The sequence below is a fragment of the Phoca vitulina genome, unplaced genomic scaffold, assembly GCF_004348235.1.
Source record: "Phoca vitulina isolate PV1807 unplaced genomic scaffold, GSC_HSeal_1.0 scaffold58, whole genome shotgun sequence".
NCBI lineage: Eukaryota > Metazoa > Chordata > Mammalia > Carnivora > Phocidae > Phoca > Phoca vitulina.
Window position 1 is genome coordinate 993,345 of NW_022589761.1, and position 11,427 is coordinate 1,004,771.

Below are 11,427 nucleotides of genomic sequence, written 5' to 3' on the forward strand. Positions count from 1 at the left end.
ATGGGGTTCATATAGAACATGCTAAGTATATATCACCCTATATTAAGCTGAATTTCACTTAAGTTCAAACACATTCTAAAAGCACTACATTTTTACCCCCCACCTCTCCATTGTTTAGGTTATATTATCATATCATATTTTACATCTTTTTATTTTGTGAATTCCTTAGCTAATTTTTTTTTTAGAAATAATTGACTTTACTACTTCTGTCTTTTAACCTTCATACCAGCTTTATAAGTGACTGATCTACTACCTTTACTATATGTTTGCTTTTACCAACGAAGTTTATTTCCTTTCATAATTTTCTTATTTCTACATATGGCTTTTCCTTTTCTGCATAAAGAAGTCCCTTCAACATCTCTTGTAAGGCTGGTTTAGTGGTTAAACTCCTTTAACTTCTGTCTAGGAAACTCTATCTCTCTTTTAATTCTGAATGATAACCTTACTACGTAGAGTATTCTTGGTTGCAACTTTTTTCCTATCAGCACTTTGAATATATCTCGCCACTGCCCTCTGGCCTACAAAGTTTCTGCTGAAAAATCAGCTGGAAGACTTACGGGGTTTCACTTGTAAATAACTATTTGCTTTTCTCTTACTGCTTTTAAGATTCTCTCTTTATCATTACTTTTTGCCATTTTAATTACTATGTGTCATGATGCAGCCCTCCTTGGGTTCATTGTTTGAAGCTCTCTGGGATTCCCGGGCCTAGATATTGGTTTCAAACCCCAGGTTAGGGAAGTTTTCAGCCATTATTTCCTCAAATAAGTTTTCTATCCCTTTATCTCTCTCTTCTTCTGGGATCCCTCTAATGTGAATGTTAGTAAGCCTGATGTTGTCCCAGGGGTCCCTTAACCTTTCCTCACTTTTAAAATTCTTTTTTCTTTTTGCTGTTCAGCTTGGGTGCTCTACCCTGTCTTCCAGGTCACTGATCCATTCCTTCAATCCCCTATTCTACTATTGATTCCCTCTGGTTCATTTTTCTTTTATTTTTATTATTATTTTATTTTTTGTAGTTTTTAATTTTATTATGTTATGTTAGTCACCATACAATACATCATTAGTTTTTGATGTAGTGATCCACGATCCATTGTTTTCTTATAACACCCAGTGCTCCATGCAGTACGTGCCCTCCTTAATACCCATCACCGAGCTAACCAATCCCCCCTCCCACCTCCCCTCTAAAACCCTGTTTCTCAGGTCCGTAGTCTCTCATGGTTCATCTCTCCCTCCAACTCCCCCTGCCCATTTTTCCCTTCCTTCTCCTAATGTCCTCCATGTTATTCCTTATGTTCCACAAATAAGTGAAACCATATGATAATTGACTTTCTCTGCTTGACTTATTTCACTTAGCATAATCTCCTCCAGTCCCATCCATGTTGATATAAAAGTTGGGTATTCATCTTTTCTGATGGCTGAGTAATATTCCATTGTATATATGGACCACATCTTCTTTATCCATTCGTCTGTTGAAGGGCATCTCGGCTCTTTCCACAGTTTGGCTATTGCAGACATTGCTGCTATGAACATTGGGGTCCATATGGCCCTTCTTTTCACTACATCTGTGTCTTTGGGGTAAATACCCAGGAGTGCAATTGCTGGGTCATAGGGTAAATTTTTGAGGAACCTCCACACTGTTTTCCAAAGTGGCTGTACCAACTTGCATTCCCACCAACAGTGTAAGAGGGCTCCCCTTTCTCCACAACCTCTCCAACATTTGTTGTTTCTTTCCCTGTCCATTTTTGCCATTCTAACTGGTGTAAGGTGGTATCTCAGTGTGGTTTTGATTTGGATTTCCCTGATGGCTAATGATGATGAACATTTTTTCATGTGTCTGTTAGCCATTTGTATGTCTTCTTCAGAGAAGTGTCTTTTCATCTCTTCTGCCCACTTTTTGACTTGATTATTTGTTTTTTGGGTGTTGAGTTTGAGAAGTTCTTTATAGATCTTGGATACCAGCCCTTTATCTGTAGTGTCATTTGCAAATATCTTCTCCCATTCTGTGGGTTGCCTCTTTGTTTTGTTGACTGTTTCCTTTGCTGTGCAGAAGCTTTTTATCTTGATGAAGTCCCAAAAGTTCATTTTTGCTTTTGTTTCACTAGCTTTTGGAGATGTATCTTGAAAGAAGTTGCTGTGGCCGATGTCAAAGAGGTTACTGCCTATGTTCTCCTCTAGGATTTGGATGGATTCCTGTCTCACATTGAGGTCTTTCATCCACTTTGAGTTTATCTTTGTGAATGGTGTTAGAGAATGGTCGAGTTTCATTCTTCTGCATGTGGCTGTCCAATTTTCCCAGCACCATTTATTGAAGAGACTGTCTTTTTTCCATTGCATGTTTTTTCCTGCTTTGTCAAAGATTATTTGACCATAGAGTTGAGGGTCCATATCTGGGTTCTCTATTCTGTTCCATTGGTCTGTATGTCTGTTTTTGTGCCAGTACCATGCTGTCTTGGTGATCACTGCTTTGTAATATAGCTTGAAATCGGGCAACGTGATGCCCCCAGCTTTGTTTTTCTTTTTCAACATTTCCTTGGCGATTCGGGGTCTTTTCTGATTCCATACAAATTTTAGGATTGTTTGTTCCAGCACTTTGAAAAATGTCATTGGAATTTTGATCGGGATGGCATTGAAGGTAGAGATTGCTCTGGGTAGCATAGACATTTTAACAATGTTTATTCTTCTGATCCATGAGCATGGAATATTTTTCCATCTTTCTGTGTCTTCTTCAATTTCTTTCATGAGTGTTTTGTAGTTCCTAGAGTATAGATCCTTTACCTCTTTGGTTAGGTTTATTCTGAGGTATCTTATGGTTTTTGATGCTATTGTAAATGGAATCGTTTCTTTACTTTCTCTTTGTACAGTTGCATTGTTAGTGTATAAGAAAGCAACTGATTTCTGTGCATTGATTTTGTATCCTGCCACATTACTGAATTGCTGGATGAGTTCTAGTAATTTGGGGGTGGAGTCTTTTGGGTTTTCCACATAAAGTATCATGTCGTCTGCGAAAAGAGAGTTTGACTTCTTCTTTGCCAATTTGAATACCTTTTATTTCTTTTTGTTGTCTGATTGCTGTTGCTAGGACTTCTAGTACTATGTTGAACAACAGTGGTGAGAGTGGGCACCCTTGACGTGTTTCTGATCTTAAGGGAAAGGCTCTCAGCTTTTCCCCATTGAGGTTGATATTTGCTGTGGGTTTTTCATAGATGGATTTTATGAGCTTGAGGAATGTTCCCTCTATCCCTATACTCTGGAGAGTTTTAATCAGGAAAGGATGTTGTATTTTGTCAAATGCTTTTTCTGCATCAATTGAGAGGACCATATGGTTCTTCTCCCTCCTCTTATTAATATGTTCTATCACATTGATTGATTTGCGAATGTTGAACCACCCTTGCATCCTGGGGATAAATCCCACTTGGTCGTGGTGGATGATCCTTTTAATGTATTGTTGGATCCTATTAGCTAGGATTTTGTTGAGGATTTTGGAATCCATATTCATCAGGGATATTGGTCTGAAATTCTCCTTTTTGATGGGGTCTTTGCCTGGTTTGGGGATTAAGGTAATGCTGGCCTCATACAATGAGTTTGGAAGTTTTCCTTCTGTTTCTATTTTTTGAAACAGCTTCAGTAGAATAGGTATTATTTCTTCTTTGAATGTTTGGTAGAATTCCCCAGGGAATCCATCAGGCCCTGGACTTGTTTTTTGGGAGGTTTTTGATCACTGCTTCAATCTCATTACTGGTTATTGGCCTATTCAGGTTGTCAATTTCTTCCTGTTTCAGTCTTGGCAGCTTATAGGTTTCCAGGAAGGCCTCCATTTCATCCAGATCGCTCAGTTTATTGGCATATAGTTGTTGATAATAATTTCTAATAATTGTTTCTATTTCCTTGGTGTTAGTCGTGATCTCTCCCCTTTCATTCATAATTTTATTAATTTGGGTCCTTTCTCTCTTCTTTTGGATAAGTCTGGCCAGTGGTTTATCAATCTTATTAATTCTTTCAAAGAACCAACTTCTAGTTTCGTTGATCTGATCTACTGTGTTTCTGGTTTCTAATTCATTGATTTCTGCTCTAATTTTAATTATTTCTCTTCTAATGCGTGGCTTAGGCATCGTTTGTTGCTTTTTCTCTAGTTCTTTAAGGTGTAGAGTTAGTTGGTGAATTCGGGATTTTTCAATTTTTTTGAGTGAGGCTTGGATGGCTATGTATTTCCCCCTTAGGACCGCTTTTGCAGTATCCCATTGGTTTTGGACCGATGTGTTTTCGTTCTCATTGATTTCCATGAATTGTTTAAGTTCTTCTTTGATTTCTTGGTTGACCCAAACATTCTTGAGCAGAGTGGTCTTTAGCTTCCAAGTGTGAATTTCTGCCAAATTTTTTCTTGTGATTGAGTTCCAGTTTTAGAGCATTGTGGTCTGAGAATATGCAGGGAATAATCTCAATCTTTTGGTATCGGTTGAGACCTGATTTGTGACCCAGTATGTGGTCTATTCTGGAGAAAGTTCCATGTGCGCTTGAGAAGAATGAGTATTCTGTTGTTTTAGGATGGACTGTTCTGTAAATATCTATGAGGTCCATCTGGTCCAATGTATCATTCAAAGCTCTTGTTTCCTTGTTGATTTTCTGCTTAGATGATCTGTCCATTGCTGAGAGTGGAGTATTGAGGTCTCCTACAATTAACGTATTGTTATCAATATGACTCTTTATTTTGGTTAACAGTTGGCTTATGTATATGGCTGCTCCCATGTTGGGGGCATAGATATTTACAATTGTTAGATCTTCTTGTTGGATAGACCCTTTAAGAATGATATAGTGTCCTTCTGTGTCTCTTATTACAGACTTTAGTTTAAAATCTAATTTGTCTGATATAAGAATTGCTACCCCAGCTTTCTTTTGAGGTCCGCTGGCATGGAAGATAGATCTCCATCCCTTCACTTTCAGTCTGGATGTATCTTTAGGTTCAAAATGAGTCTCTTGTAGACAGCATATGGATGGGTCCTGTCTTTTTATCCAATCTGCAACCCTGTGCCGTTTTATGGGAGCATTTAGGCCATTCACGTTGAGAGTGATTATTGAAAGATATGAATTAATTGCCATCATGTTGCCTGTGAAGACGTTGTTTTTATAGATTGTCCCTGTAAATTTCTGTTGTAGATCACTCTTGGGGTCTTTCTCCTTTTATAGAACCCCCCTTAATATTTCTTGCAGGGCCGGCTTAGTGGTCACATATTCTTTCAACTTCTGCCAGTCGTGGAAGCTCTGTATCTCTCCACACATTCTAAATGAAAGCCTTGCCGGATAAAGTATTCTTGGCTGCATGTTCTTCTCATTTAGTACCCTGAATATGTCTTGCCAGGCCTTTCTGGCTTGCCAGGTCTCTGTGGATAGGTCTGACGTTATTCTGATGTTCCTCCCTCTGTATGTAAGGAATCTCTTCCCCCTAACTGCCCTTAAGATGGTTTCCTTGGTTCAAAGATGTGCAAGTTTTACTATTACATGCCGGGGTGTTGGCCTGTTTTCCTTGATCTTAGGAGGGGTCCTCTCTACCTCTAGGACTCGAATGTTTATTTCATTCCCCAGATTAGGGAAGTTCTCAGCTACGATTTGCTCAAATACATCTTCTAGCCCTCTCTCTCTCTCCACCCCCTCCGGGATTCCAATCATTTTGACATTGGAACGCCTCACGGTGTCACTTACTTCTCTGATTCTATTTTCATGGATTCTGAGTTGTTTTTCCCTGGCCTGCTCTTTTCCCTTTTTATCTATTATACTGTCTTCCAGATCGCTTATTCTCTCTTCTGTCTCAGTTACCCTAGCTGTTAGATTATCTAGATTGGATTGGATCTCATTGATAGCATTTTTAAGTTCTGCCAAATCACCTTTCATTTCTGCCCTTAGAGACTCTATGTTGCCATTAATTGATTTCTCCATTCTAGCCATTGTCTTCACAATTGCTAGCCTGAATTCCATCTCTGACATCTTGGTTATATCTGCATCCATTTGTAAATCTGCAGCATAAGTCATAATCTCTGATTCTTCTGTTTTGGGGGCTCCTCCTCCTAGTCATTCTGTTGATGGGTGTTTGAGGGAATGTATAGAGTCGAAATTACTGACCAGAACCCAAGCAAGATGCACCTGTTTTCTTGGGACCTTAGGGTTGCTGGCCTCTTGTTTTCCCAGTCTGTCTTCTGGGGCAGGGGCCTGCCGGGCTGTTACTCAGGCAACCCTGTTTGGGCGGAGTTGCCCTGCATCCCTGTGGCGGGGGATGGGCTCAGTGGGACTCAGTCTTTGGGGCTTTTGTTCTCTGGCACCTTTCCCTGGCGGCTTTCTGCGTCTCTTCCGCGAGTCAGAGCAGAAGAGACCGTTTCCAACCCTCTGCCTCAGAGCAGAGAGACCTCAGTCTGTTCTTCAGTGAACTTTCCAGGCCACACCGTCTCCGTTTCTGTCCGTGCTGCTATAAACTGCAGCATCCTGGGTTGTGCGCCCCTCCGCAGCGCTCCCAGTCCTGCCTCTAGGTCGGGGCTCGTCTCTGCCCTTTGTGCTTCTAAAACCGCCAGCCGCTCCCAGTTCGCACGTGCGCGACTCCGCCACTCGGTGTTCTGTCCCAGGGACTGCAGTTCACATGCGCATGACTGCGCCGCTCAGGGTTTCCACCCCCAGGGGCTGCAGTTCACCGGCACGACCCCGGCGCACCAGGTTTCCGTCTCCGGAGGCTGCAGTTCGCGTGCAAGCGACCGTCGCTCCGGTTTCTGTCCGGGGGCGTGCAGTTCGCGTGCGCGCGACCCCGCCGGTCTGGTTTTCCACCCCGGGGGCTGCCCGAAAGTTCTTTCCCGATGCTACCGGTCTGCGAGTCTGTGCCCGTCTGTAGCGCACGAGGCTGTCACTCACCGGCGGTGTAGGAGCCCCACGGCCAGGCACCCTCCCGCTGCCGTTTATCCTCCGATATCTGCCCGCAGAATCATGGCTCTCCGCTTCGTACCTCAAAACCAACCGCCTGCGATATTCTGTTTGTAGAGATCCAGATCTTCTTACATCTCAGGCTGGTTTCGTGGGTGCTCAGAGTGGTCTGGTAGATAACCAGCTCAATTCTGGGGACCAGCTGAAATAGGGTCCCCTACTCCTCTGCCATCTTTCCCCCCTCTCTATTTTTATTATTTTAAGATTATTTATTTATTTGAGAGAGAGAGAACACATATGAGCGCGGGGGGGGGGCAGAGGGAGAGGGAGAGGAAGAAGCAGACTGCCTGCTGAGCACAGAGCCACATGTGGAGCTTGATCCCAGGACCCTGGGATCATGACCTGAGCTGAAGGCAGACACTTACCTGACTGAGTCACCCAGGTGCCCTCCCTCTAGTGTATTTTTCATTTCAGTTATTGTATTCTTCAACTCTGATTTTATTTTATATTGTCTATCTCTTTGTTGAAGTCCTCACTGAGTTCATCCACTCTTCTCTCAAGTCCGGTGAGCATCGTTGTGACCATTACTTTGAACTCTGTATCAGGTAGATTGCTTATCTCTGTATCATTTAGTTCTTTTCCTGAAGTTTTATCTTATTCTTTCATTTGGAGCATAGTCCTCTGTCCCCACATTTTGTTTGACTGTGTTTGTTTCTGTGAATTAAGCAGAATAGCTTTCTCTACCATTTTGAAGGAGTAGCCTTGTGTAGGAATGTCCCCTGTGTAAATTGCATGCACCTGGCAACACTGGCTGGCTGGTTGGCTGGAGATGGAACAGGAGGAGGTTGGAGGTCTCAGGGCACTTTGTCCAGGGTCACCCTGGTGAGATGGCTGGAGCTGAGGTAGGCATGAGCCAAAAAGTTCCAGGGGCTCTATACCAGAGCCACCCAGGCAGGAGAGCTGGAGACGGGAGTGAGCATAGGCCAGGTACTCCTGTGACGCTCCATGGGGCCATGCTGGCAGAACATCTGGAGCTAGTGTGTGGGCTGCTAGGAGTTCCGAGGTACTCCATACTGGAGCCACCTTGTGAAACAGCTGAACCTGAGCAAGCTTGGCCCAGGTGGTCCTGGGATGCTCCAGGGTGGTGCCACCCTGGCAGTATGGCTAGAGCTGAGGTGGTCACAGGCTGGGACCCTCCACGCAGCGGGTGCTCTAATGGGACCACTGCAGCTGAAGTGGGACGGGCCAGTGGGCCTCGGGGTGCTCCATGCCCCAGCCACTCTGGTGGGATGGCTGGAGCTGGGGAGAACATGGGCAGGCAGGCCTCTTAGGGGGAATGGCTAGAGCCAGTGGGCTAGGGGCCTAGGTTCACTGAGGTGGTGGACCAGCCAGAATGCCTGGGCCCTGCTCCTATCTGTGCTACCAAGACAGAGAGGAAACATAAACAGTGGTGCCTGCCAGTGCCTCCAAAGCCAGACAGAGTTCCAGGAGCTGCTTCCCGCCATTGGTGGACCCTCTGTTAGTAAATGGGTTTCTTTACTTATAGTCTAGTTGCCCTTTAAATCACCATTTTTTTTGTTTTGTTTTCCTTTGCTGCAGATCAAGCAAATCTGCACGTGGGTCCCTCAGTGCTGTCTCTCCCTATCATAGTTCATAGCATCAGGAGTGGGGTCCCCAACATTACTGTCTCCATTTCTCCTGCCATTTTCTATGTGGTCCCTGTATCCTTCATTGTGCAGCAGCTCTTCCATCCTCAGTTGCTTCTTCAGGAAGAATTTTTCTACAGTGTAGGTATAGATTCAGTGTGTCCATGGGCAAAGGTGAGTTCAGGATCGTCCTATGCTGCCACCTAGGACTCCTCCTCCTGTAATAGCATTGTAAAGATTTTAAAGTATTATAAAAGTATTTTAAAGTATTGTCTTCCAATTTAAACATCTGGGTCATCCATGTTTCTGTTCTGTGATATTTCTTTTTTATTTTTCTTAGAAAAGTGGGATTTATTTTTTTTTATTATGTTATGTTAGTCACAGTACAGCATTAGTTTTTGATGTAGTATTCCATGATTCATTGTATATAACATCCAGTGCTCCATGCAATATGTGCCCTCCTTAATACCCATCACCTCTTGATTATGGGTGACAGTTCCTGCTTCTTTGCATGTCAGATATACTGCTTTTCAAATTTTAAGCTGTATGTTGAGTATTAAAGAACAGAGGAGACTGAAGGAAACTAAGAGGTAGACCCATCTCTCAGCAAGGTCACACCTTTTCCTGTCAGGCAGCTATGCTGCGGGCCTGACCTCTTTACTAAGTCAGAATTTTAAACAGTTTCAGGTCCCCTTCTGGCTTCAAATATCTTGAAAGTGAAGTCTGTCCCCTACCTCCTGCAGGACTTTGGGACTCAAATAGCACAAAACCCAGGTTTTTCTGACCTTGCCCCAATTCCAGTTTGGGGTGATTTTATATCAGTTCCTTTCTCCCACCCACTTTCTCACATTTTGGCCCACAACGGACTCATACATATGTAATAAACACAGAGCTCGTAGGCCTGGAGTCAATGGCTGCTTCCTCAACATTGAGTACAGGTCAGAACAGGGGAGGGGAAGTGTGAGCTGCATGCACACATTCTCCATGAAGCCTGCAGTGATTTCCCTGCAAATCCTTCAAATGACTCAGCAATTACCCCTTAAATCCAGTGAAGGAGATCTCTTAGGACCCCAAAGAGCCTCCTCTTCATTCAGACATTCCATTATGAAAAACAAAACTGAGCTTTCCTCAGTGGGTTCAGCTGCAAAGGAAACTTCTTCAGGGAATTGGAAGAATCTATAATGTTGTATTTTAGACATCTGGGATCAAGGTAGCCTTGAAGAGTGACTTTTGGATTTTGAAAGACTGAAAGACCTGGATTTCAAAGACTGATATTTGGCCACACATGCTAAGTGTTGTAGTCCCTGCTGCTTGGAATTCTAAATGATTGGCCTTAAATTGACTTAGAGCACAGCGCTGTCTCTTGACCAGAGGACCTGGTATGTCATCCTATGAGCATCAGCTCTTTGATTCTTGTACCCAGAGCACCCAATCGCCTAGCTGGAAAGGGCTTCTCCAGCAGGAATGTCCAGTGTTAGGACTGGAACCTTTCTGCCTACTCTCCTCACTCTCTGTCATACGGGGAGTCCCCTATAGCACTATTAGGCCTGAGGAATGATTGCTGGTGCCACTGTGTTCAGGTCCCCCACCACCAACACTCCCAGCTCCCCTTGTCAATCAATATGCCATGTTTAGACCAGGATACAGATCAAGGGGTGAGAGACGTTCTTAATCTTGAGCTTCAGGGACTGTGCCAGTTTTGTTTATTTTTTTTAAGATTTTATTTATTTATTTGACAGAGAGAGACACAGCGAGAGAGGGAACACAAGCAGGGGTAATGGGAGAGGAAGAAGCAGGCTTCCCGGGGAGCAGGGAGCCCGATGTGGGGCTCGATCCCAGGATCCCAGGATCATGACCTGAGCCGAAGGCAGACGCTTAATGACTGAGCCACCCAGGCGCCCCAGGGACTGTGCCAGTTGTATGAAACTGCAGATAATGATGGCTGTCCTGTCCAACTGTGTCGTCTGTGCCAGGCTCTGCTTTAACATAGGCATCATCTCACTCTATGCCATATTTGTGTACTTATATATAAGGCAGGTCCTAACTTTCATAGATATGCACTTATTTAATAGTAGTTGAAGTTTAATCTTTTGAGCTTAAATATGAAACTTTTGAGTACTCAACCTAGCAGTCTGAATGTCTTAAAGCATCGATCTAAAGAAACCTGTCCAAAGAGAGCAAAATATGAACTGTAGAACTTAAAAGCATATGGGTGTTCACTGTAGAATTCTTTCCATTTTTCTGCACATTTGAAGTCTTTCACAAGTTGTTCAGGGGGAGGGGGATGATCATTTGCAATGATGCTCTCAAACTTGGACTTCCTATGGAACTTTCACAAAGCCACTACTGGGAAAACACATGTGTAGCCATGTTTGAAAGTTTATCACTTATAGGTGTAAAAAGAAAAACATTAAGAAAGTCTTATTTTCTCTGAATAAAATTTAGAAAATAGACAAAAAGAAAAAAATAATCTCTCATAAGCTCACTTATACAGCCATTAAAAACTTCCTATATAAGAGCTACCATACGATCCAGCAATTGCACTACTGGGTATTTATCCCAAAGATACAAATGTAGGGATCCGAAGGGGTACATGCACCCCGATGTTTATAGCAGCAATGTCCACAATAGCCAAACTGTGGAAAGAGCCAAGATGTCCATCAACAGATGAATGGATAAAGAAGAGGTGGTATATATATACAATGGAATATTATGCAGCCATCAAAAGGAATGAGATCTTGCCATTTGCAACGACGTGGATGGAACTGGAGGGTATTATGCTGAGCGAAATAAGTCAATCAGAGAAAGACATGTATCATATGACCTCACTGATATGAGGAATTCTTAATCTCAGGAAACAAACTGAGGGTTGCTAGAGTGGGGGGTGGGG